Source organism: Bombina bombina, chromosome 6 (genome assembly GCF_027579735.1).
Source record: "Bombina bombina isolate aBomBom1 chromosome 6, aBomBom1.pri, whole genome shotgun sequence".
In the NCBI taxonomy this organism is placed as follows: Eukaryota; Metazoa; Chordata; class Amphibia; order Anura; family Bombinatoridae; genus Bombina; species Bombina bombina.
Window position 1 is genome coordinate 527,864,088 of NC_069504.1, and position 27,895 is coordinate 527,891,982.

The following is a 27,895-nucleotide window of genomic DNA, read 5'->3' on the forward strand; positions in this document are numbered from 1 at the left end:
GTCTCCATATCACCATGCATAAAGTGCCTGCCCACTGCCAACAAAAGATCCTCCATTAATAATCTTTAGTCCAAATAAAGTGCAGAGATATAAAACCCATTTTTTTCTTTCATGATTTAGATAGAACATAACATTTTAAACAACTTTCTAATTTACTTCTATTATCATATTTTCTATGTTTTCCTGTTATCCTTATTTGAAAAGAAGAAACGTAAGCTCAAGAGTGTGCATGTGTCTGCAGCACTATATAGCAGCTGTTTTGCAACAATGTCATACATTAGCAGGAGCACTAGATGGCAGCACTATTTCCTGTCCTGTAGTGCTTCAGGGATGTGCACGCTACCTACCTAGGCATCTTTAACAAAGAATAACATGAGAATGAAACATTTTTGCCAATAGAAGTAAATTGGAAACTTTTTAAAAATTGTATTCTCTATCTGAATAATGAAATAAATATTTTGGGTTTCATGTCCCTTTAACCCTTTTAGTGCCAGTCTCCCACCTCAGAAGATTTAAAAGCACTTACCTGCAGTCTGGCCATCCGGAAGGAGGACAGCTTACACTGTATGAGAGAGGACACATACTCCTCACAGAGACCTGTAGAAAGAGAAACAGTAACCTACTCTGGCTTTCTATACCATGGGCAGCAAATATGTTAGGAACTTGTGAGGTGGGCCTTGCTGCGTTTTCCTAACTGCTTTAAAGCCACTACTACCCTTACTGAAGAGATTAACATTGAGTACGGCTAGACCCAAAAATCTTGCTTGAAGAGAAGGAAATTAAATTTTCTTCAGACACCAAAACTTCACCTCCTCCATTGACAGAGGCAAAGAGAAGGACTAGGGTTTGTGGGAAGGAAGTGATACTTAACAGTTTAACAGTGGTGCTCTTTGCCTCCTCCTGCTGCTGGCCAGGAGTGATATTCCCAACAGTAACTGATGTCGTGGACTCAACATATCTTAGGAAAAATAGATAATCCCTTTATTATATATTACCCAGTTTTGAATAACCAACACTGTTATATTAATACTTTTTACCTCTGCGATTACGTTGTATCTAAGCCTCTGCAGACTGCCATTATCTTGTTTTTTACAAACTTACATTTCAGCCAATTAGCGCTGACTCATGCTCTTAGGTCACCATAAGAGAAAAAGGGGTAACCAGACGAGGCCTCCTTGCACACATGCTTTAGAGGGATGCAACTGTACCTCACCGACGAGGCCCATAGAGGCAGAAACGTACGTCTGGGGTTTGCTTGTTTTCCCTTGCTCAAAAGGAGATTTGCCTGGTATTTTGGTGCTGGACTGTAATTTGGCAGGGTCAGACTGATATGCTACAGGAGATATTACCTTTGTGAAAGGCATAGTGTGCAGAAAGAGTTTGTACCCAGGGAGTAAGGAGGGACTAAGCAAGGAAATAATTTCCAGCTTCAGTTCTAAGCCTAGTTGAGTGCATCTCTGTTCCTTCTGTGACTCATGCACTCCACTGGAGTGAGCACAATGTAATCTATATGCACATATGAACTAGCACTGTTTAGTTGCGAAAAGCTAATACAATTCCCTGAGATAAGAGGCTTCAAAGGCTTAGAAATTGACCTATAACTCTATCCAGGTTTAGCTTTCAACAAAGAATACCAAGAAAACAACGTAAATTTAATGATAAAAAGTAAATTGGGAAGTTGTTTAAAATTGCATGCCCAATCTGAATCATGACTAGACTGTCCCTTTAAGCCAAAACAATCAAAAAGATTGTGTATAAAAGGTTTCAGCTACTTTCTAGGACTGGAAGGGAAAGCAAGAAATAAACCTTCAATATACCTCATGTATATTGCAAATACCTCAAAACAAATATTACTGTGTAAAAGAGAATTATTATTTTTAGTATTTGGATACTACAAAATCACATTTAAGCACCATGATAAATATGATGCTTAAGAAACTGACAATGTCTTTGTAAAGCCTGAAAGGCAAGACGCTTAGGCATGCAACCACTTTCCAATGAATACATACAGATGACAGACATATTAAATCCATTTTCTGTATTAAAAAGGGACATGAAACCCCAACATTTTCCTTCATAATTCAGCTAGAGAATACAATTTTAAGCTTCTTTCCAATTTACTTTTATTATCCAATTTATTTAGTCCTCTTTACATCATTTGTTGAAAATCATACCTAGGTAGGCTCAGGAGTTAGCTGCTGATTGGTGGCTGCACATATACGCCTCGTCATTGTCGGTGATGCTAAGAAAATGGTGCAAATTTGACTAAGTAAATTGATGAGTTGTTTTTAAAAAAAAAAAAAATCCATCAGAATCATGAATGAAAAATGTGGGGTTTCATGTCCCTTTAACTTGGCAAGCGCTTGAAAAAGCCTTATGTTCATTTCACTTTATCTCCCATAGGTACAGACATCAGCTGTGAGATGCCTTCTGTACAGTATAGGCAAAGGATGCTTTACCTACATGTTATACACCATATAAACCCATGTTCATCATTCTCTAACATTGTTATGTTATACCAGGTGGGGTAATCTATGCTGACTTAAAGGGACAGTTTACTCAAAAACTGTCCCCCGTTAAATTTGTTCCCAATGATCCACTTTACCTGCTGGAGTGTATTAAAATGTTTACAAGTATTTCCATTACGCTTATATTGGCATTTGAATTAGTTTATTTAGCCTGTGGTATCCCCACCCATCCTGAAAGTTTTTGGCCTCAAGGCCAAGCTGTGTTAACACAGGCAGTAGAAGAAATTACACTCCCAGTGGGTTATAGAAGAGATAAGGTAATAAAATGTTAATTTTCCATTGTTCTCTCCAAGTATTGGTGATTGGTTTATGGGCAGATATAAGATAAAGAAGCAGGTATATGTACACAAGGTGATAAAGTAATAAGATCTGATTACTTACAAGCTCAACCCATTTTAGTAGGTTGCGGCTTCAAAACACAACATCAGCTGATTCTTATACCCAAATAAGACATAAAAAAAGCAAATCTCATACCTTTTATACTCTGCAGCTGGTAAAAAAAAGTTATTGGAAACACATTAAGGGAGAAACTGTTTTATAGTATACTGTCCCTTTAAGGTACTGGCAATATATACTCTCTATAGATCAAGATCCTAGCTTTTCTATATGGCCATAGTGACCTCATGTACAAATAAATCTATTTGAACTCCTTTGGATTTCATAAAATACGCCCTCTCTTCCTCTTTTTAAAACAGGAACTTAGTCAATCACTTGTACAAAAATCATCTCAAAAGAAGTGAGAAACAAATTTTGTAAAAAAGAGCAAACAAATTTGCAATTACTTATAATTTGTCATATTCAAGATATGTAGTATCATACAGGATAGTCTTCTGATTTTATTTCAAGATCCAGTGTTGAAAACATAGTTAAGGAAGGATGTATGCTTATTATAAAAAACAGACACAAACATTGGGCAACATTTCATTTAGGTTTTTTTGTTTTGTTTTATTATCAAATTTGCTTCATTCTTATGTTATCCTTTGCTGAAGCAACAGCATTGCACTACTGGCAGTTTGCTGAATACACATTGTTAGCCAATCACAAGAGACAAATGGATGCTGGCACTATTAACCAGCTAGCTCCCACTAGTGTAGTATATGTGCGTATTCATTTTCAACATGGGATACCAAGAAAATAAGGCACATTTGAAAATAGAAGTGATTTTAAAAGTGAATTAAAATGACATGCGCTGACTCTTTTGCGAGTTAAAGTTGAACTTTCCCAACCCTTAAAACAAATGTCAAGATTGTATAAATTACTGCGAGATCGAAAAGGGGTTTCGAGAAGTTTTAATAAAAAAAAAAAAAAAAAAAGTGTACGGGTGGCACTAATAATGTGCATTTATTATGTGTAGCAAACTGCCCCATAACAGTGATCAAGTGCAGAGGTGACATTACACGGGGGATGCAGAGTGAGCCGTCTGTGCCACCCGATTTGTGTTTTAACCATTATTTACTATTTTTTGGACTAAAGATGGATTGTTATATTTGTACAGTTGTTGGTATTTAAAAAAAAAAAAAAAAAAATTGGATGCCTTTGATGAGTGCAGGATATCTGCTGTATATATAGCTTGCCAAGTTTAGTATCCTGGGCAGAGACACTCTTCCTAGCACCCTATGACTTCACTTCAGGATGGAACCAGCAGGTAATATTTTTATTTGGCTCTCCGTGCTATAAGGTTACACTAATTGGTCACAAATGATAAACGTTGATAAGGTAGAAAATGTTGATTTTTTTTTCAAATATGCTAGTACAATTATTAACTTTATTTTTTAATTGTTAGTTCATTTTAATTGAAATAATTTTTATTGAGTTTTCACAAACATAATTCAAGTCCTGAACAGATAGTACAGGTGGGTTAAAGTATATACTTCTTTCCAGCATAAGTACATAAAATGGTAAGCCAAACCAACATTCCTATAGACATAAAGACTACCTCGCCACCCGTAACCCCCTGTAGATACATACAATATAAACTTGAAATTTAACTTCCCCTTCCTACCCCCACCAGGTGTTTCCTTTTCCTCTGGGTGTCCAACCGAAATATATTTAAGTTTAATGTCATAACTTTGCTAAAAGTGTCAGGTATGTCCAGGTACTATATGTCAGACCTTAATGGGTGTCCTCAGATCTCTCCCCGCTTTCCAACCTTCCTAGTCTCACCCTCTCCTCTCGCCTCTGGGTGGTATGTGGACGAGTATGGTCTTTTAAAATCCAATAAAACCAAATTTTCTGAAACTGATCAGTATTCCCTTGTGCCCATGCTGCTAGTTCTAACATTGTATAAGTGTCGTTTATTTTATCCAGTATTTCTGCCCACCCTGGTGCTCCCACCTTCCAGTGTCTGGCTATGCATATACGTACACAAGTACAAAGAATCTTAATAAAGGTGTTGAGTGCAGAGTTTAACGGTCTTACCCTTTCATGCAGAAGTGCCCGAGTTATCGTGAGGTCAATTTCTTCATCTAAAGTGTCGCTAAGTAATCTCGAGAGACTCTGCCATATCGGTTGTATTTGTGAGCAGTCCCACCACATGTGCCTATATGTCCCTCTTTCCCCGCACCCTCTATAACAAGCTGCACTATTCAAGGATGGGATATGGGCTGTTCGTTCTGGCGTAAGGTACCATCTGAAAGCCACCTTCAAACAGTTCTCCTTCATATCTGCACTGAGCATGCCCTTCCCACTTTCTGATAAGATCTGTTCCCAGGTCGCCCTGTCTCTTACCTCCCCCATATCTCTCTCCCACCTCTCCATGAGGGGAGACTTAAGGGTGGCATTCTTCCCTTGTAACGCCAAGTAAATATGAGAGATCACATGTTTCCCACTGGATTGTGTGCTGCATATCCTTTCTAGTGGAGTCATGGGTTGGCTTATTCTACAAGCCATATATTTAGAGATAGCTGATGAAATCTGTAAGTATAGAAACCAATTTAATGTGCATGGTTGGATTTTGTCTCTGATCTGGTTAAATGAGAGTATTGCTGTTCTATCTAGATAGTCTGCCACTCTGTACAATCCTTTATTTTCCCATTTCCCCACTATTTTTCTAAGATCTGCAGTCAACAGGAATTTCAGGGGTAGTAGTAGTGAGTGAGGATTAAGTAGTCCTTTCTGTTGTGTTATCCTATGCCAGGTATGTACTGTGGTTTGTGTCACTGGTGATCTATATGTGAGCTTTTTTGTGTTTCCTGTGGGTTCCCATAAAATATCTGCCGGACTCTCGCTACCTTCAATATCCGCCTCTATCTTTGGTCAGATTACTCCTTGAAAGTTTTTGTTAGTTCATTTTAAAATTGAAAAACCATTGAATCTTGCAAATATATGTACACCCTCGGCTGTCATTTGTGTCTAATTTATGAGTATGGGGTACCACTAGGCACATCCATTTTACATTCTTTAATTCCTATAATTCTATATAGCAACAAACAGCAGAATGTTTACGACGCGGGTCATGGAGGTTGTTATTTTGAAGTTTAAAATACATAAAAACATAGGGTTTGGCTACAAATTCTGGTTCTGTCAATCTACTTTATGAAAAAAATAAAGTGCAACTAATCAGGGCATAACAGCAAAATACCCTACATAAAACAGGAACAGCCTATGCAGCTATTTTCAGCCTCATAAGCAACACTTAGCAACTCTAATACAAACGGATAACAGACCTAGCTAGTAAGTTACTGTTTATGCTCTCACCCACTCCATATAAGGAAACATGTTTAAGATTAAAGGGATAGAAAGGTAAACGTTGAAATGTGCATCGGTGTTATTTGAAATGGAATTATATTACAAAAATGCTTCTAGTAAAATATTAGTTTTTCAATGGCATACGCACATATGCTGTAAAGGCATGTGCACCAATATTCAAACACCACACCTTGTCAGAGAGTCAGCAGTGGCTTGTATGAAACAAATGACATCTTCACAGAAGCAATACACCCTCCACCTCTCTGAGCAGCCATGGGTATTGAATACTGGTGCACGGGCCCTCATAGCATATGTGTGTATGCAGCTGAAAAACAGTAACTTTTACTAGAAGAATTTTTGCTAAAGTAAGTATACTGCAAAATGATTATATTACAAACTGAAATGCACCCATTCGCATTTCAGTTTTGAACTTTATATCCCTTTAAAATATTTATAAAACCTCATGTCTCAAAGCCCTACTAGAGACTCAGAATCCAGCTACAACTTACAATATTTTTGTACTTACCATTGCAAAGCCAGCATTTGCATCACCTGACCCTACATGAGCAGTATGTACAAAATTCATTGGTTCTCCGATCATACTTCTGTCAATTCGCCGGCGTCTTTTCTAAATAGCATAGGAAACACAATGATAAGCTGTTTTACTGCAACTAGACTAACAAAATCTCTGTCTGCATACAAATACCATCTTTATCTTGAAATTTCCACTAGTCTTGCAGCAGGCAAGAAAAAGAACATGTTCTTATTTTTAACAGGAGATTTTTAAGAGTTATATACACTCTAACAGCAACTTCAATACAATTGTCACAATTAACTTATCCATTTTCAAACTTTCAACTGTCAGAAAGCGTGCAATTTTAGTACTAATTAGTAACAAGAGAAAACATAACTGTCCCAACTAAGACCTAGTTTCCATTGAGGTGGTAAAGTTTGGAAACATAAACGTTCTCCATAGACTATAATGGAGATAAAGATATTTATCACCAGTTTCCAAACTTTACCACCTCAATGGAAACAAGCCCTAAGTGTGTTGTAACTGGAAAAGAGAATTAACTCACCGGCTGTGGCTGTTCACCAATACAGCAGCTAAAGCAAAAAAGAAATTCAGTCATTGCTTTAGCTTCTGACTTTATGGCAGATTCTTCTAAAAAAAGAAATGTTTCTTCCTGCAGCCGCCACAAACTTATCCGGAAGACACACAGGAAAGAGTCAATGAAATTATCACTTTGTTAGACTAACATGTAGAGCTGCAAGCATCTGAAAGAAAAAAAGCCCATATTTAGCACATACATACACATTTAATAAATACTCATCTAATCAATCTGTAAGCATCTCTGAAAACCATCTTACTCATAAGTCTCACAATGTTAAAAGGGGAAGCATAAACTTATATAAAAAGATAAACATTACTTCTTTTGGGATATTAAATGAATCATGAATGGTCCAAACATAATAGAAAACTCAGAAATTCTTAAAAAAAAAAAAAAAAAAAAAAGGCCCCCTGCTCCTCTTCTGTTAATTGCACAGCAGAGAAGAAAATGATATGCACATTAGTTCCATTTGATGGGCAGGGGGCACAGGTAACTTGCTGCAATTTTATTATGCACAAATGAAGAATATGTATTTAATTTCAAAGGGATTGGGAATTAAGTACTAAACTATGGGCATCATGTCAGATTGTTTATGTTAGCATATATTAGAGACTAAATTTAAGTATTTAAAATAAACTAACAATGCTTGCACTGGAGTAAACTATATTTAAGGAAGAAGTATTAGTGTTTTATTAAAGAAAAAATACTAGGACCTGTATACACTATGAACCGGAAATATCCCGGTAGGTTTTTTTTTTTACCTAAAATCAAAACTGCAAAAAGAATAGATTTGTTTTCAGACTATAAAATAGATTATCTTTCAAGCAAATCGAATTATTCAATTTTCTACTTAAAAAAGGGACATGAAACACAAAAACATAATTTATGTAAGAACTTACCTGATAAATTCATTTCTTTCATATTAGCAAGAGTCCATGAGCTAGTGACGTATGGGATATACATTCCTACCAGGAGGGGCAAAGTTTCCCAAACCTCAAAATGCCTATAAATACACCCCTCACCACACCCACAATTCAGTTTAACGAATAGCCAAGAAGTGGGGTGATAAAAAAGTGCGAAAGCATATAAAATAAGGAATTGGAATAATTGTGCTTTATACAAAATCATAACCACCACAAAAAAAGGGCGGGCCTCATGGACTCTTGCTAATATGAAAGAAATGAATTTATCAGGTAAGTTCTTACATAAATTATGTTTTCTTTCATGTAATTAGCAAGAGTCCATGAGCTAGTGACGTATGGGATAATGACTACCCAAGATGTGGATCTTTCCACACAAGAGTCACTAGAGAGGGAGGGATAAAATAAAGACAGCCAATTCCTGCTAACAATAATCCACACCCAAAATAAAGTTTAACGAAAAACATAAGCAGAAGATTCAAACTGAAACCGCTGCCTGAAGTACTTTTCTACCAAAAACTGCTTCAGAAGAAGAAAATACATCAAAATGGTAGAATTTAGTAAAAGTATGCAAAGAGGACCAAGTTGCTGCTTTGCAGATCTGGTCAACCGAAGCTTCATTCCTAAACGCCCAGGAAGTAGAAACTGACCTAGTAGAATGAGCTGTAATTCTCTGAGGCGGAGTTTTACCCGACTCAACATAGGCAAGATGAATTAAAGATTTCAACCAAGATGCCAAAGAAATGGCAGAAGCTTTCTGGCCTTTTCTAGAACCGGAAAAGATAACAAATAGACTAGAAGTCTTACGGAAAGATTTCGTAGCTTCAACATAATATTTCAAAGCTCTAACAACATCCAAAGAATGCAACGATTTCTCCTTAGAATTCGTAGGATTAGGACATAATGAAGGAACCACAATTTCTCTACTAATGTTGTTGGAATTCACAACTTTAGGTAAAAATTCAAAAGAAGTTCGCAACACCGCCTTATCCTGATGAAAAATCAGAAAAGGAGACTCACAAGAAAGAGCAGATAATTCAGAAACTCTTCTGGCAGAAGAGATGGCCAAAAGGAACAAAACTTTCCAAGAAAGTAATTTAATGTCCAATGAATGCATAGGTTCAAACGGAGGAGCTTGAAGAGCTCCCAGAACCAAATTCAAACTCCAAGGAGGAGAAATTGACTTAATGACAGGTTTTATACGAACCAAAGCTTGTACAAAACAATGAATATCAGGAAGAATAGCAATCTTTCTTTGAAAAAGAACAGAAAGAGCAGAGATTTGTCCTTTCAAAGAACTTGCGGACAAACCCTTATCTAAACCATCCTGAAGAAACTGTAAAATTCTCGGTATTCTAAAAGAATGCCAAGAAAAATGATGAGAAAGACACCAAGAAATATAAGTCTTCCAGACTCTATAGTATATCTCTCGAGATACAGATTTACGAGCCTGTAACATAGTATTAATTACAGAGTCAGAGAAACCTCTTTGACCAAGAATCAAGCGTTCAATCTCCATAACTTTAAATTTAAGGATTTCAGATCCTGATGGAAAAAGGGACCTTGTGACAGAAGGTCTGGTCTTAACGGAAGAGTCCACGGTTGGCAAGAGGCCATCCGGACAAGATCCGCATACCAAAACCTGTGAGGCCATGCCGGAGCTACCAGCAGAACAAACGAGCATTCCTTCAGAATCTTGGAGATTACTCTTGGAAGAAGAACTAGAGGCGGAAAGATATAGACAGGATGATACTTCCAAGGAAGTGATAATGCATCCACTGCCTCCGCCTGAGGATCCCGGGATCTGGACAGATACCTGGGAAGTTTCTTGTTTAGATGGGACGCCATCAGATCTATTTCTGGAAGTTCCCACATTTGAACAATCTGAAGAAATACCTCTGGGTGAAGAGACCATTCGCCCGGATGCAACGTTTGGCGACTGAGATAATCCGCTTCCCAATTGTCTATACCTGGGATATGAACCGCAGAGATTAGACAGGAGCTGGATTCCGCCCAAACCAAAATTCGAGATACTTCTTTCATAGCCAGAGGACTGTGAGTCCCTCCTTGATGATTGATGTATGCCACAGTTGTGACATTGTCTGTCTGAAAACAAATGAACGATTCTCTCTTCAGAAGAGGCCAAAACTGAAGAGCCCTGAAAATTGCACGGAGTTCCAAAATATTGATCGGTAATCTCACCTCCTGAGATTCCCAAACTCCTTGTGCCGTCAGAGATCCCCACACAGCTCCCCAACCCGAGAGACTTGCATCTGTTGAAATTACAGTCCAGGTCGGAAGCACAAAAGAAGCCCCCTGAATTAAACGATGGTGATCTGTCCACCATGTTAGAGAGTGTCGAACAATCTGTTTTAAAGATATTGTTTGAGATATCTTCGTGTAATCCTTGCACCATTGCTTCAGCATACAGAGCTGAAGAGGTCGCATGTGAAAACGAGCAAAGGGGATCGCGTCCGATGCAGCAGTCATAAGACCTAGAATTTCCATGCATAAGGCTACCGAAGGGAATGATTGTGACTGAAGGTTTCGACAAGCTGCAATCAATTTTAGACGTCTCTTGTCTGTTAAAGACAGAGTCATGGACACTGAATCCATCTGGAAACCCAGAAAGGTTACCCTTGTCTGAGGAATCAAAGAACTTTTTGGTAAATTGATCCTCCAACCATGATCTTGAAGAAACAACACAAGTCGATTCGTATGAGATTCTGCTAAATGTAAAGACTGAGCAAGTACCAAGATATCGTCCAAATAAGGAAATGCCACAATACCCTGTTCTCTGATTACAGACAGAAGGGCACCGAGAACCTTTGTAAAAATTCTTGGAGCTGTAGCTAGGCCAAACGGCAGAGCCACAAACTGGTAATGCTTGTCCAGAAAAGAGAATCTCAGGAACTGATAATGATCTGGATGAATCGGAATATACAGATATGCATCCTGTAAATCTATTGTGGACATATAATTCCCTTGCTGAACAAAAGGCAAGATAGTCCTTACAGTTACCATTTTGAACGTTGGTATCCGTACATAACGATTCAATATTTTTAGATCCAGAACTGGTCTGAAGGAATTCTCCTTCTTTGGTACAATGAAGAGATTTGAATAAAACCCCATCCCCTGTTCCGGAACTGGAACTGGCATAATTACTCCAGTCAACTCTAGATCTGAAACACATTTCAGAAATGCTTGAGCTTTTACTGGATTTGCTGGGACACGGGAAAGAAAAAAATCTCTTTGCAGGAGGTCTCATCTTGAAACCAATTCTGTACCCTTCTGAAACAATGTTCTGAATCCAAAGATTGTGAACAGAATTGATCCAAATTTCCTTGAAAAAACGTAACCTGCCCCCTACCAGCTGAGCTGGAATGAGGGCCGCACCTTCATGTGGACTTAGAAGCAGGCTTTGCCTTTCTAGCTGGCTTGGATTTATTCCAGACTGGAGATGGTTTCCAAACTGAAACTGCTCCTGAGGATGAAGGATCAGGCTTTTGTTCTTTGTTGAAACGAAAGGAACGAAAACGATTATTAGCCCTACTTTTACCTTTAGATTTTTTATCCTGTGGTAAAAAAGTTCCTTTCCCACCAGTAACAGTTGAAATGATGGAATCCAACTGAGAACCAAATAATTTGTTACCCTGGAAAGAAATAGAAAGTAAAGTTGATTTAGAAGCCATATCAGCATTCCAAGTTTTAAGCCATAAAGCTCTTCTAGCTAAAATAGGTAGAGACATAAACCTGACATCAACTCTGATAATATCAAAAATGGCATCACAGATAAAATTATTAGCATGCTGAAGAAGAATAATAATGTCATGAGAATCACGATGTGTTACTTGTTGCGCTAAAGTTTCCAACCAAAAAGTTGAAGCTGCAGCAACATCAGCCAAAGATATAGCAGGTCTAAGAAGATTACCTGAACACAGATAAGCTTTTCTTAGAAAGGACTCAATTTTCCTATCTAGAGGATCCTTAAACGAAGTACCATCTGACGTAGGAATAGTAGTACGTTTAGCAAGGGTAGAAATAGCCCCATCAACTTTAGGGATTTTGTCCCAAAATTCCAATCTGTCAGACGGCACAGGATATAAATGCTTAAAACGTTTAGGAGTAAATGAATTACCCAATTTATCCCATTCTTTGGAAATTACTGCAGAAATAGCATTAGGAACAGGAAAAACTTCTGGAATAACCACAGGAGCTTTAAATACCTTATCCAAACGTTTAGAATTAGTATCAAGAGGACCAGAATCCTCTATTTCTAAAGCAATTAGAACTTCTTTAAGTAAAGAACGAATAAATTCCATTTTAAATAAATATGAAGATTTATCAGCATCAACCTCAGAGACAGAATCCTCTGAACCAGAGGAGTCATCAGAATCAGAATGATGATGTTCATTTAAAAATTCATCTGTAGGGAGAGAAGTTTTAAAAGATTTTTTACGTTTACTAGAAGGAGAAATAACAGACATAGCCTTCTTTATGGATTCAGAAACAAAATCTCTTATATTATCAGGAACATTCTGCACCTTAGATGTTGAAGGAACTGCAACAGGCAATGGTACTTTACTAAAGGAAATATTATCTGCTTTAACAAGTTTGTCATGACAATCAATACAAACAACAGCTGGAGAAATAGCTACCAAAAGTTTACAGCAGATACACTTAGCTTTGGTAGATCCAGCACTAGACAGCGATTTTCCTGTAGTATCTTCTGACTCAGATGCAACGTGAGACATCTTGCAATATGTAAGAGAAAAAACAACATATATATAAAGCAAAATTGATCAAATTCCTTAAATGACAGTTTCAGGAATGGGAAAAAATGCCAAAGAACAAGCTTCTAGCAACCAGAAGCAATGAAAAATGAGACTTAAATAATGTGGAGACAAAAGCGACGCCCATATTTTTTCGCGCCAAATAAGACTCCCACATTATTTGGCGCCTAAATGCTTTTGGCGCCAAAAATGACGCCACATCCGGAACGCCGACATTTTTGGCGCGAAATAACGTCAAAAAATGACGTAACTTCCGGCGACACGTATGACGCCGGAAACGGAAATAGAATTTTTGCGCCAAAAAAGTCCGCGCCAAGAATGATGCAATAAAATGAAGCATTTTCAGCCCCCGCGAGCCTAACAGCCCACAGGGAAGAGTCAAATTTTTGAAGGTAAGAAAAAAAAAAAGGTTAAATCAAAATGCATTATCCCAAATATGAAACTGACTGTCTGAAAATAAGGAAAGTTGAACATTCTGAGTCAAGGCAAATACATGTTTGAATACATATATTTAGAACTTTATAAACAAAGTGCCCAACCATAGCTTGGAGTGTCATAGAAAATAAGACTTACTTACCCCAGGACACTCATCTACATATAGCAGATAGCCAAACCAGTACTGAAACGAGAATCAGCAGAGGTAATGGTATATATAAGAGTATATCGTCGATCTGAAAAGGGAGGTAAGAGATTAATCTCTACGACCGATAACAGAGAACCTATGAAATAGACCCCGTAGAAGGAGATCACTGCATTCAAATAGGCAATACTCTCCTCACATCCCTCTGACATTCACTGCACGCTGAGAGGAAAACCGGGCTCCAACTTGCTGCGGAGCGCATATCAACGTAGAATCTAGCACAAACTTACTTCACCACCTCCATCGGAGGCAAAGTTTGTAAAACTGAATTGTGGGTGTGGTGAGGGGTGTATTTATAGGCATTTTGAGGTTTGGGAAACTTTGCCCCTCCTGGTAGGAATGTATATCCCATACGTCACTAGCTCATGGACTCTTGCTAATTACATGAAAGAAATTATTTCATGATTCATAGAACATGCCATTTTTTTCAAAGTTGCTTTTATATCTAATTTGCTTTTTTCTTTTGGTATTCTGTGTTGAAAAGAATACCTAGGTAGAATCAGGAGCCTCAATGCACTACTGGGAACTAGCTGCTGATTGGTGGCTACACATATATGCCTCTTATCATTGGTTCACCCAATGTGTTCAGCTAGTTTCCTCTAATGCACTGGTTTTCAGACCTGTCCTCAGGCCTCCCTAATAGGCCACATTTTGTGGATATCTTAACTAGAGCACAGGTGAAATAATCAGCTGATTAGTAACCATGGTTATTTTACCTGCTCTCACATAAGATTATCCAGAAAACCAGGACTGTATGGGGAGGCCTGAGGACGGGTTTGAAAACCAGTGCTCTAATGCAATGTTGCTCCTTCAACAATGACTGCCAAAGAAATTAAGCAAATTTGCTAATTGAAGTAAATTGAAAAGTTGTTTAGAATTCTGTGCCGTGTCTGAAACATGAAAGAAATTTTGGGTTTCATATTCCTTTAAATTAGAAAACAAACATTAGCTTGGCTGAAGATTCGACCATTTACATAACAGGTCAGCATAACCTATGACAAAATATTTTGCCTTAAAATTTGAAGATCTGGGTAGGTGCAACAATGTTCCTAGCAGGAAGAATGTTATCAAAGTAAACATACATAAATAATAACCCTTTCCTGACGGTACTCATTTGTCTACATTGGAACAAAATTCCAATGGAAACAAATACGGAAAAATGATGCGATCACGTGATTTCAAAGATGGGATTGTGTCAGGGGTGAGTGCCTATGACGCTAGCCACCCCCTGCAGCCCGCAATCCAATCCAGGAAACGCCTATGGCTTCAGATCAGCGAAACTGGTTAGAACGTTCTATGCCTTCCTAAGGGAGTTAAAGCCCAGCAGTGTTGATATGCACACTCATTTGTAAAAGTGGTTTATAAAATGAGCTTCCATAACATCTTAGCATACTACAATATTAAAAAGCTTGCTAGTATTTTCCCCACTATTTTAAAGGGCCAGAAAGATATTTTGAGCTAGATTGGAAAAAGAGGGATGGTGAAGGTGTACACGTATAATGTTTTTTTTTATTATTTATTGAGGTTGAAATAAAGACATATCCAGAAATTAAGGTCAAAGTACAAAAATGAGTCACTTCTTTTGGATTTTACAGAATATCACAACAATTTCAGAAGTATAGGTAATGACACATTATAAACAGGCCTATAAAACAATACCAGAAACCTAAGTGATAATGCTCCATATCAGTTTATGACCTTTATCATTAAAGCCTATTATTTTTTTTAGCTTCTGTAGGTTTTGGGCTTTCATTTCTAATAGAGATGACACTTGGAGGGTGTTGGGTCACTTATGGACCTACAAGTAGGATTTAAAATTCTGAACATTAATACAATCTAGTTCTAGAGTAAAATAAACTACAGCTGCAGGAAAGTTAAATGATGGTAAAGTTATGTCCGCTTAGTAGCAGTCCTACATCTAAGTTCAGGTTAGACCTGGATATCTGCTTAATACAAAATGTGAGAACTGCAGTGTCTACCAAGCTTATGAATTCAAATTTGAATTCGCTTTTTGCTAATGGTAAATAAGATCTAGATGTATACTCTCAAGGAGAGCTACTGTTACACGACAAATGGTGAGAAGAGATGGGTTTAAGTTCTTTTGTACAGAGTCAGGAATGGCAGCTCAGCTATATTGTACATTACAAACGCCACTTTCTAACTAGTTAGATTCTATAGGCACATTAGGTTCTATAGGAAAACCGGCACATAGGTAAAGAAAAACAAAGGTGGTATAATATAACCCGGTAACATGGTGCACATAAATACATTTTTGCCTATAACATACTTTAAGAAGTCTAATGCCCCTTTGGATAAGGCTCTATAGGGACAGAGAAATTAGAGATCTCAATTTTAACATATAGGACCCTGCCAGAGAGAAAGAGAGAGATCTGTCATGACAGTGAAATATACACATTAGCACTAATAAAATAAAGTTGCGCAGCTTAATTAAATCTAAAATATCCCTGAGGCATCTAGACTTAACTTGTCATCAATATAGGATTATTCTTTATAGTGATTTGCAATTTCTAAAAAGTTATAGATTCACATTAGATTCTACAGGCAAATTAGGTACATAGGTATAGGAAGACAAAGGTGGAATAATATTACCGAGTAACATGGTGTATAAAAATATATTTTTGCCTATAACATACTTTGAAGAATAGCTAATGAAGCGGGTCCATTAGTGTTCTTGTTATTGCTGCTAAGCTGTTTTCCATTGGGATAGCAAAGATAATTAAGCTAGGACAGAAAGGAGAATATGTAAGACCATTAGCCCACTCCATTGCGTTGGAATTTTTACTGGATGCAAGGTAACATCAGGAGCCGGTTCTGTAGTGTCTAGCTCGAGACAGGGTAGCTTGGGAGATGGGAAAAAAAAACACTGTACCCGAGTCCCGGCTCACATTCAGCAACTCTGTGCACATGGAGGGCAGCTGTAGGCAAACAAGAATTTGCAGGGGAAGTCTCGCCTAGTCAGTGTGGCCTCCGATCCAGGTAATGTATTAAGTTATTTGTCTTCGGTCTGGTAGAGACGTTAGCTGCGGTTCCAGTAGTTACTGGTATCATAGCCTTTGACCCCCCTGTAAAATTGAACGTCCCTTGATTGTAGAGCAGCCGTGGGTCTCCCTCAGCGCTGTATTATCCCTGGTTTTAGGATCTGTATCAATGAGTGTACGGGAATGTCCAGTAGCAGGTAATATGCACGGAGGATGAGAAGCTCCATCTCTCTCCTCTTCTAAGCAAATAAGCTCTGGTTGGAGAAATCTCTTTGAGGTGCAAGGCATATTTGTAGCTTCTCCTCTAATACGACTTGGTAGCCTTCGAGCAAACGGCTCAGTTCTGTTAAGACATATGTAGCAGTCTCCATTTTTAATCTCTATGACTGGCTTTGTGCAGGTATCTGAGATGGTTATTGATTAGCGCACATATGGCACTGCACAACAGTGAAGTCCAATAGGAAAATAACTGGGGGGGGGGGGGTTGTGTTGAGGCTTAAACCTCAGAGAAAAGCTCCGGATTCAGAGCAGGCACCAATCACAAAGAAAGGTATCTGCTGAGAGGGAATCCTCTGTAGTTCAAATTGATATCAAATTGAAGTCCAGATGGAGAACCCAAATTAAAATATTAGCTTGATGCAGCAGGATGACTGGAGCACCTCAAAATTTTGCGTCCAAGCATGGCCGCCACCCCTTAGTCCCACCTATAATGTATTTTTTAATTTCTAATTATTAAGAACCTTTATGTTAATTTCAAGCAACATATAAACAAAATTTAGGCTATTTGACGGAGGCATAATGTTTTTAAAAAGTGTATGCAATGTTATTTTAAAAAATACCTTTTACTGTGATCTGTTTATGTGTCATGATTAACAGTTTCAGTTTCCTGTTGCTCTTCCCAGAGCTTGAAAAAAGCTGGTTAGTTCATATGCAAGTGCGAGAGAAGGATGTTTACTTAATGAGCTATTGCAAGTTTGCAATGTGCAACAATCAGATAAACACTTATCAGTGCATCGACCAGCTATAAATATACAATAGGGGTAGTATTGCAATACTCAGTAGGCTTCAACAATTACTTTACCAATAGAGATTTAAATTGTTGATGGGAACCAAGTTGGGAACATAAAGCGATGGGTAGGGTTGCTACAGTCTCAATTTTACCAGCATCAACTATATTTTGAAAGTTTGGGTCAATATAAATAATTAAAAAGTATAAATAAATTACTCTGCATCGCTGTTAAGGGCACAGTACACTGTAAAATAGTTTTTATATGAATGTATATTCAATGACTTGTTATACCAGCTGCAGAGTATAAAATGTATGAGAAATTTCATTTTTCGGGTTATTTGTGTATATTAAATAGCTGGTTTTGTGTTTTTAAACAGCCTATTACAATGGGTTGAGCTTCAGGTAATATCAGATCTCATTATGTTATCACTTTTATGTACACAGACTTGTTTCCTTATCTTATATTTGTCTGGAACACCAAAGCTTAATACATAGAGAGAACAATGGAAAATTATCATTTTATTACTTAACTATCATGCCCCTCACTGAGAGTGTAATCTCTTCTGCTGGCTGCGTTTACTTAGGCTATTCAATAGAATATACTCCAGTATAGAAACTTTCAATATAGGTTGGGATACCACAGGCTAAATCAGCTATTTCAAATGCCAAAATAGGGGTACAGGAGCTACTTGTAAACAATTTAAGACACTCCAGCAGATAAAATGAATCATTGGGAACAATTTAAAGGGGAGACATTTTTTGGGTGAAGTGTCCCTTTAAGTACACCTCCACTTGAGATGTGGCACAGTTAGTGATCCCAGACATTCATCTGGGATGATTGATACTCCCTACTCTTGAGCAGCAGGAGGGAGGGGCTGCACAAGCACTTGCATGAGTAATGCTAAATGCAGGAAGCAGATTCTTCCTTAAAGTGAATGTAAAGTTTAATGAGGAAAGTGCCCGGTTTTTAAAAACAACGCTTAAACTTTATTTAAGCTTTTTTTTTTTTTTTTTTTTTTAAAAACAAAAAACTAACATTTTTCCTTATGACAGCAGACTGGCAATCCTCCGCCCGCAGCTCCTGCTGTACCTAGCATATCGATGCCGAATCCGGCTTCCTCCAATCATTGAGTGGCCTCACAAGCTAGACGCATTGAAGTGCACGCAATGATTGGAGGAAGCTGGATTCATCATTGCTGTACTAAGTACAGCAGGAGCTGCGGAAGGAATATCGCCGGTTTCATAAAGAAAAAAGGTATTTAAAAAAAAAAAAAAAAGTAATTAATAAAAGTGCCCCTGTTTTAAGAGAATTTTAAAAACCAGGCACTTTCTCATTTAACTTTACATTCACTTTGATAGTCCCAAACATGGGCAGACAGGTTCCCCATTCACTTTGATAGTCCCAAACATGGGCAGACAGGTTCCCCATTCACTTTGATAGTCCCAAACATGGGCAGACAGGTTCCCCATTCACTTTGATAGTCCCAAACATGGGCAGACAGGTTCCCCATTCACTTTGATAGTCCCAAACATGGGCAGACAGGTTCCCCATTCACTTTGATAGTCCCAAACATGGGCAGACAGGTTCCCCATTCACTTTGATAGTCCCAAACATGGGCAGACAGGTTCCCCATTCACTTTGATAGTCCCAAACATGGGCAGACAGGTTCCCCATTCACTTTGATAGTCCCAAACATGGGCAGACAGGTTCCCCATTCACTTTGATAGTCCCAAACATGGGCAGACAGGTTCCCCATTCACTTTGATAGTCCCAAACATGGGCAGACAGGTTCCCCATTCACTTTGATAGTCCCAAACATGGGCAGACAGGTTCCCCATTCACTTTGATAGTCCCAAACATGGGCAGACAGGTTCCCCATTCACTTTGATAGTCCCAAACATGGGCAGACAGGTTCCCCATTCACTTTGATAGTCCCAAACATGGGCAGACAGGTTCCCCATTCACTTTAATAGTCCTAAACATGGGCAGACAGGTTCCCTAGTCTGGAACATTGTCTGCTCACTAGTTAGTAAATGGGAGTCATAAAAAGAAATTTAAAAATAAAATGCTCTAATAAAATTAAAGCATTTTATTGAACTAGAACGCCTCTACTACTTTTTGTTTTGTTCATAGCTTACTTGCAATATTGATTGACAACTAAAAGAACCATTGTTTATAAATTTAAAGATCACAGCCATTTAACACTACTCACTACATATGTGCATTATTTGTTTCTATGAACGCATGACAAATACGGCTGTAGGTAGCGGCATTCAGCTCTTTTGGGGTGAGGCCAGATTTGTGTGAAAGTGCAACACACCAAGATCTGGATTTGCACAGATGCGTGTTGAACTTTCAAACTAACAAATCCTGCTCCCAGCAGCCATATTCCTCTGAACTAATGAAGAATGCACATATCTACTACTCACCAACAATTAAAGTGAATGTAAAGTCACCACCCCCCGAAAACGCCACACTAATGTGCATAAAAAATAAGTTGAAGTTTAATTCATCATTTTTCAATGACTGCTATATTTACGCCAAAAATTAGCTTTTTATCAGTTATATCGCACTAAGCTTCCTCCACCCGCCATCTTCGCTATTTGAGTGACAGGTTTAGATGCACTCTTTTAACCAATCATAGATTCAACCACGGGGGTTTCAATCTCAATTTCAAAACGTCACAATCTAAATATGCATGCGTTAAAACCTATCTTCATCTATGTTTAGACGCGCGTTCACACTTCGCGCATGCGCACTTACCATACTTATACCTAGATCGGAGAAGCTATCACAGTGGCAGTTGTGAGAGGATATGGCTTCTAACAGCCTCTTGCTATGCTCACTTTAGTGGCCCCTAAAATGTATTGCATTTTAACATTTTTATGTATATTGGCGGTGATGTGTATTGCTAACAAACGCATGCGCAATTGAAGGTGTACACGGGAGCCTGCTTGAAGTATACGTACAGAGCGGGTGGGACCGCTCTATACGTCACACCAGGGAGAAGAAGGGAGTAATGACTGGGAGGAGTTTGGGTACGTAACTGAATCAAATTTGAAAGAAAAATATATAATATTCGTTTATTTTTCCAAAAAAATAAAGTGGTAGTTTAATATGTATTAACCCCTTAATGACCACAGCACTTTTCCATTTTCTGTCCGTTTGGGACCAAGGCTATTTTTACATTTTTGTGGTGTTTGTGTTTAGCTGTAATTTTCCTCTTACTCATTTACTGTACCCACACATATTATATACCGTTTTTCTTGCCATTAAATGGACTTTCAAAATATACCATTATTTTCACCATATCTTATAATTTACTATAAAAAATATTATAAAATATGAGGAAAAAATGGAAAAAAACACACTTTTTCTAACTTTGACCCCCAAAATCTGTTACACATCTACAACCACCAAAAAACACCCATGCTAAATAGTTTCTAAATTTTGTCCTGAGTTTAGAAATACCCAATGTTTACATGTTCTTTACTTTTTTTGCAAGTTATAGGGCTATAAGTACAAGTAGCACTTTGCCATTTCCAAACCACTTTTTTTCAAAATTAGCGCTAGTTACATTGGGACACTAATATCTTTCAGGAATCTCTGAATATCCATTGACATGTATATATTTTTTTTTAGAAGACATCCCAAAGTATTGATCTAGGCCCATTTTGGTATATTTCATGGCACCATTTCACCGCCGAATGCGATCAAATAAAAAAATTATTTTACTTTTTCACAAATTTTTTCACAAACTTTAGGTTTCTCACTGAAATTATTTACAAACAACTCATGAAATTATGGAATAAATGGTTGTAAATGCTTCTCTGGGATCCCCTTTGTTCATAAATAGCAGACATATATGGCTTTGGCTTTGCTTTTTGGTAATTAGAAGGCTGCTAAATGCCACTGCGCACCAACCGTGTATTATGCCCAGCAGTGAATGGGTTAATTAGGGAGCATGTAGGGAGCTTCTAGGGTTAATTTTAGCTCTAGTGTAGTAGACAACCCCAAGTATTGATCTAGGCCCATTTTGGTATATTTCATGCCACCATTTCACCGCCAAAAGCAATCAAATAAAAAAAAATTGTTCACTTTTTCAAACTTTAGGTTTTTCACTAAAATTATTTACAAACAGCTTGTGCAATTATGGCACAAATGGTTTTAAATGCTTCTCTGGGATCCCCTTTGTTCATAAATAGCAGACATATATGGCTTTGGCGTTGCTTTTTGGTAATTATAAGGCCGCTAAATGCTGCTGCGCATCACATGTGTATTATGGCCAGCAGTGAAGGGGTTAATTAGGTAGTTTGTAGGGAGCTTGCAGGGTTAATTTTAGCTTTAGTGTAGAGATCAGACTCCCACCTGACACATCCCACCCCCTGATCCCTCCCAAACAGCACTCTTCCCTCCCCCACCCCACAATTGTCCCCGCCATCTTAAGTACTGGCAGAAAGTCTGCCAGTACTAAAATAAAAGGTATAAAAAAAAAAAAAAAAAATTTTTTTTTAAGCATATTTACATATGCTGCTATGTAGGGTCCCCCCTTAGCCCCCAACCTCCCTGATCCCCCCAAAATAGCTCCCTAACCCTCCCCCTCTGCCTTATTGGGGCCATCTTGGGTACTGGCAGCTGTCTGCCAGTACCCAGTTTGCAAATAAAAATGTTTTATTTTTTATGTTTTACTTTTTGTTTCTGTAGTGTAGCTTCCCCCCCACAGTCCAATACCCCACCAGCCAAACCGATCACCAAAAAAACCATATTAACCCCTTTGATCCCCACTTCTAACATAAACATTTTCTGTAGGTAGTGGTTCCCACCCGCTCCCTCCCCGTGCACGCGCCCGCCCGGCCTCCCCGTGCACGCGCGCGCGTCCGTGCGCGTCCCCCCGGTCGTCCCCGCCCCCGATCCCGCCCCCCTCCGCATCACAAAGGCCATCGATGGCCGCCACCCACCTCCCATACCGGCTCCCACCCACCAACGAACGTAGCCGTTAATGTCCGGTGCAGAGAGGGCCACAGAGTGGCTCTCTCTGCACCGGATGGCTACAAATGGTTATTGCAGGATGCCTCGATATCGAGGCATCACTGCAATAACCGGAAAGCAGCTGGAAGCGAGCAGGATCGCTTCCAGCTGCTTTCCAAACCGAGGACGTGCAGGGTACGTCCTCAGGCGTTAACTGCCTTTTTTTTGAGGACGTACCCTGCACGTCCTCGGTCATTAAGGGGTTAAAGAAAGCATTTGGAGGATTCGTTAACAGGAAAATGGACATTCACTTTAAATACATTAAAAGTCATAACAGACCAAAAACTACCAGTATCTAGAAGAAATGCTCAAATTTTCTTACAAGGTATTTAGGATTTAAAAATCACTGCTTATTCAAAAGAGACTTTGAGGAGCACACACTTTTGAGAGAGTCTATGGGGTGGGGAGAACACCATACAATTGGCTGTACTACCACTAGCCCTTTTCTTTGAGGGGTTAAACACATGCAGGTGTAGGGTCACTAGTGAGAAAATGATATGATCTAATGAATTACAGCATGTCATTTTTAGACTATAACGGTATTTTTTCAAGATTCAGATAGAGCATACAATTTTAAACAACTTTCCAATTTATTTCTATTTATATAATTTGTTTTTTTTTCTTGGTAGCCTTTTGTTGAAAAACATACCAGGTAGCCTAAGAGCTGGAAGGTAGCAGCTGCACATATAAAACTATTGTCATTGGCTTACTGATGTGTTTAGATAGCAACCAGTAGTGCTCTGCTACTCCTTCAATAAAGGATAACAAGAGTATGAAACAAAACTGATAATAGATGTAACTTGGAAAGTTGTTTAAAATTGCATACTCTATCTGAATCATGAAAGAACATTTTTGGGGTTCATGTCCTTTTAAAGTGATGGTAAACTCTCCCCTTTTTTAAATATCAGATCTGGAAGTTCATTCATCAGTTGTAACGAAGATGTGCTATAACTTACTTAATATAGATATAAAATTCAAATACTACACACTCCGACGGCCACTTCAAAAGTCAATTTTTCTGTGAGCTAAAGATTTTAATTGTTGTCCAATCAGTGCTATAGCTACAACAAGTGTGATAAAGGCAGAGAGCTGATTGGAGAACAGATCAAACCTTAAAGCGATAGTAAATTCTAGCGTTTGTGAAACACTAGGATTTACCAATGTAACAAATAAAGGGGACTTTCCTTTGTCTGCAGTGTTCGCTGCGCTAAGCGCCTCAGGCCACCCACGGCGGAACGCTATTTTATCACTGAGGGGATCTTAGCCAATAGCGTTCTAGCTATCCAGCATAATGGCAGCTGGAGCGCACAGCTATTGGCTAAGAGGTGTTAACGTCACCACATTGAAAAAAATTGCGTTCTGCGGCTGTAAGCTTAGGAACCAGACCATTTTTGGTTCAGCACCTGGGTAGCGCTCGCTGATTGGTGGCTAAATGTAGGCGCTATCCAGGGTCTGAACCAAAAATGGACCTGCTCTTAAGCTTACATTCCTGCTTTTTCAAATAAAGACACCAAGCCACCAATCAGCAATCGCTACCCATGTGTTGAATCAAAAATGGTCTGGCTCCTAAGCTTACATTCCCTGTTTTTAAAATAAAAGATACCAAGAGAACAAAGAAAGTTTGATAATAGGAATAAATTATAAAGCTGCTTAAAACTGCATGCTCTACCTGAATTGTGAAAAATAAATTTTGGTTTCATATCCCTTTAAATATCACTAACATTCTGGTTCAGATTTTAAAAAGGGGAGACTTTACTATCACTTTTAGGTGAGCATGGACCTTCTAAAACAGCAATGGTTTGAATACATTACATTTTTGTTTACTGTCCCCTTAACCTTTTATGCAAAAATGTATTTAAGATGTTTAAAGTTTAATATTATTAAATTGAAGGTAAACTTTCAAGAATAAGTGCCAGTTTTAAAAATACTATTAAAAACAGGGGCACTTTCATTCATGAAAGTTTACATTTCACCCGTTTTCTTAAACTATACTTACCTTTTCTTCTTGAAGCCGCTCCAGCGCTTCACCAGCCCGTTGCAAGCCTCTTCATACATCAGCAACGATGATTCTGGCATCCTCCAATCATGGCTTCCCACCCCGGGGGAATCATTGCCTGAGGCAACTCAGTGTTTGAAGGAAGCCGGTTTCATCATTGCTGGGTAAGTTAACCCAGAAGCAGGCAGGGCATAGTTTCAGAACGACGATCCAGCGTTTCAGAAGAAAAAAAGGCAAGTATTTTTAAAATACGGTGCAATGTCAATTTTCATGAATGAAAGTGCCCCTGTTTTTAATATTTTTTTTAAAAAAAAAAAAACAAGCACTTTCACATGAAAATTGACCTTCACTTTAAAGAACGTTCTGTATTCTCTTACAAAATGTACACTATAGTCGCTACGTTTATTTTTTTTCGAAAATGTTTGTATATTATATCTATGTTTTATTTATTTTTTTACAACGTACCTTTTGCTAGCTTCCGTGTTTGGTAGAGTTACACGTAAGAGCGGTCCCACCCGCTCTATACGTCCTTATAGGTGCACGCTCTCGTGAGACAAATATTTTGCACATGCGCAGAAATACGCTTTCCGCGACGACTAACGAGCAAGCAAGTGACGTCAGGATAATGGATTTCAGTTACTAAATTATATGCTCATGCGGCTATCATAAACGCACGTATGATCATGTAAGAGTCGCATGCGCTTTGCTAAATGTGGGCGTATAGCGAACAGGTTTAGATGACCATGGGGGACCAATGGAATTACTATGTCGCTCCGTCACCACTGCAGGAAAAAAAAACAATTATTGTGGGCGGAGGAATAGAATGAAAATATTGCGGATTTAGAGGTAATAAAATAATGGACCTTCTAAAACTAAAATAAATTAAGAAAAATTTATGAAAGTTAGGATATTTACAATGGATTGATAAAACCGTTTATAGCGATATTGGTAACTTTACTTTCACTTTAAGATATGATCTTTCATAAGTAATACAATTTTTCTCTATTGTTCCTTTAAAGGGACATTCAATTCAAAATGTAAATGCACATAAATGAATTACAAATTTGAATACAAACATATTTGCAAAATACATGTATTGACAAAAATGCTTCTAGTAAACGCTATTATAGTTTTAGTGTTAGCATTTTTCTCTGCACATGCATGTGAAGCATAGCTAGATATTCTCAGTGCACCAGCATTTTAAATACCGCAGCTGCTCAGAGCACCAGTAGAGCTTGTATCATGTCAGCAATTAAAATGAGTCATTATCAGATGATACAAGCACCTTAGGTGCTCTGAGCGCTGGGTTTAAAAATGCTGGTGCATACTTAAATATACTTTTGAAACAGCTATAGATTTTATTAGAAGTATTTTTACCAATACATATATATTACAAAAATGCTTCTATTCACAACTGGAACGCATTCATGCGGATTCCAATTTTTGCTGAAATGTCCCTTTAAGTGTCCAGTTTTTAAAATACTACTCAAAAAAAAAAAAAACCAAAACCCACAAACAGTATATGCTGAGAAAACAATGTTATATGCATCATTAAAATTCTACAGGGTGTACTTTCATTTCCATTAAACAAAGTTAATGTAGCTAAACATTAATAAACTGTTTTAATGGGCCAAACAACTTGTTGAACTAAACAAATGTTCACATTCTTTCCTAGTGCATACCTGGAAATCCATTACCAATCTGGTCATAATACAAAGCAATAAAGCCATACCAATTAACTAGTTTTATTTTTCCAATCCGCTGGCCTTTTCCTTTAAAAGGAAAATTGTTCAAATCTACTAAATTAAAAAGTTAATAGTCTAGTCAAAATAAAACTCATTCAGATAGAGCAACTTTCTAATTTACTACTAATTTCAATTTTTCTTCATTATCTTGGTATCTTTATTTAAAAAAAAAGCAAGAATGTAAGCCAGCTCATTTTTGTTTCATTACCTGGGTAGCACTTGCCGATTGGTGACTAAATTATCCACCAATCAGGAAGCACTACCCAGGGTGCTGAACCAAAAATGGGCTGGCTCCTAAGCTTACATTTCTTCTTTTCAAAATAAAGATGCCAAAAGAATGAAGAAGAATTGATAATCAGAGTAAATTAGAAAGATGCTTAAAATTGTATACTCTATCTAAATCATGAAAGTTTAATTTTTTCGAGACTAGCCCTTTAAATCTAGCCATATTTGTCAGAACTTTATTAGGTCATTTTGCAAGGTGACACACACAGTTTGCTTGGTAAAATGCCATGAATGAAGCTCCAAATATAAACATCAGATGATAGAAAAATTAGCTTTTAATAAAAACAGCAAAGAAAATGTATGTGCTTTCAAGCCAGGAAGAATTAGTAGTTTCATAAGACAATGTCCTATCGGTGCATGGCTGAGGTGGCAAACCTAGGTGTACAGTACTTGATGTCTGAGCATCATGCTGCTTACAAATACAGCAATCATGATCCAGGGGTCACTGCATCATTTAATTTGTGAAATATTAGCTTATTTAACATTGTTATACCAAACTACAGACAAAATAAAAAGTTCACCATTACATAGAAACACAGAATTTCACACATAAGAACCAAAAGGCCCATCCAGTCTACCCATATTACACGTTACTGTTTCCTAATGATATTTATGCATGTCCCAAGCATATATTTTTTTATTATTTTACAGTTCCTGTGTTTACCATCTCTATCGGCAGTTTATTCCATAAATCCACAATCCTAACACGTTGTATTTAAACATCTGTATATTTTTAGAGACCTTAATAACTATAATTACAGAAACAAAAGTTTTAAGAAGTTTTTATTTTCTTACAATAACCAGCCGTGCATCCTTTGGTACAGTACATAGGCTGCACTCCTTATAACAAGCTGTATTATTAATAAGTTATATAACGTTGTAATAATCGACGTTCCCAAAAGGCATACTACCGTACACTCAATCTGAAAGCTATTAGGGATGCCATAATAGTATCACTATTAACACTTACCCAGAACTGCAAACACAGCTCCAACACACTGCAGCACTGCTTCTGCAGCAATCAGCATAGCGCGCTCCCGGGGCGGCGCTTACCAAGCACCCCGCACACGTGACCTGCCTGCCGCAAACCCTACACACTCTGATCAGTGATTGTAGGCAGGTGTCTTGTGTGATAATGTTATGTGATGATGT

General features: G+C 38.0%; 1 long non-coding RNA gene across 1 annotated transcript; it reads right to left on the reverse strand.

Annotated features, from left to right (window-relative positions):
• Positions 1–7,294: 7,294 nt before the first annotated feature.
• On the reverse strand, positions 7,295–27,801 carry LOC128665156 (uncharacterized). Its single transcript, XR_008403009.1, has 2 exons — positions 27,714–27,801; positions 7,295–7,493 (listed from the first exon to the last, which is right to left on the reverse strand). It is a non-coding gene; the product is annotated as an uncharacterized LOC128665156 (long non-coding RNA).
• Between the last annotated feature and the right edge of the window lie 94 nt (positions 27,802–27,895).